Genomic DNA, 336 nt, shown 5'->3' with positions numbered 1-336 from the left:
ACGCGCGGCGGAGGCTTGCCCAAGGGTCAACGGTGGAGTTGAGGGTTGAGATGAACACCAACTTTATATACAAGGAATATTGTCGTCATTGTAACAACATTAGTGGGAGTGACAAGTACCGTTGTAGTTATTGTAGGGATGCGAGGCCGGTGAAGGTGGTGGCGGATTTTCTTCTGGATGGCTCCGGCAAGGTTTTGAGAATTAGTTGAATTTTGAATTTTTTTTATTTCGTTTAATTTCATTCCTATTGCTTTTAGTTTTCGGATGATATTATTTGTTTTAGTTTTATTCATATAATTTACGTTTTCGTTATGTTCGAGTAGTAATAGAATATCG

Source organism: Salvia hispanica, chromosome 4 (assembly GCF_023119035.1).
Source record: "Salvia hispanica cultivar TCC Black 2014 chromosome 4, UniMelb_Shisp_WGS_1.0, whole genome shotgun sequence".
Taxonomy (NCBI): domain Eukaryota; kingdom Viridiplantae; phylum Streptophyta; class Magnoliopsida; order Lamiales; family Lamiaceae; genus Salvia; species Salvia hispanica.
Note: the sequence above shows the minus strand (reverse complement) of the source record.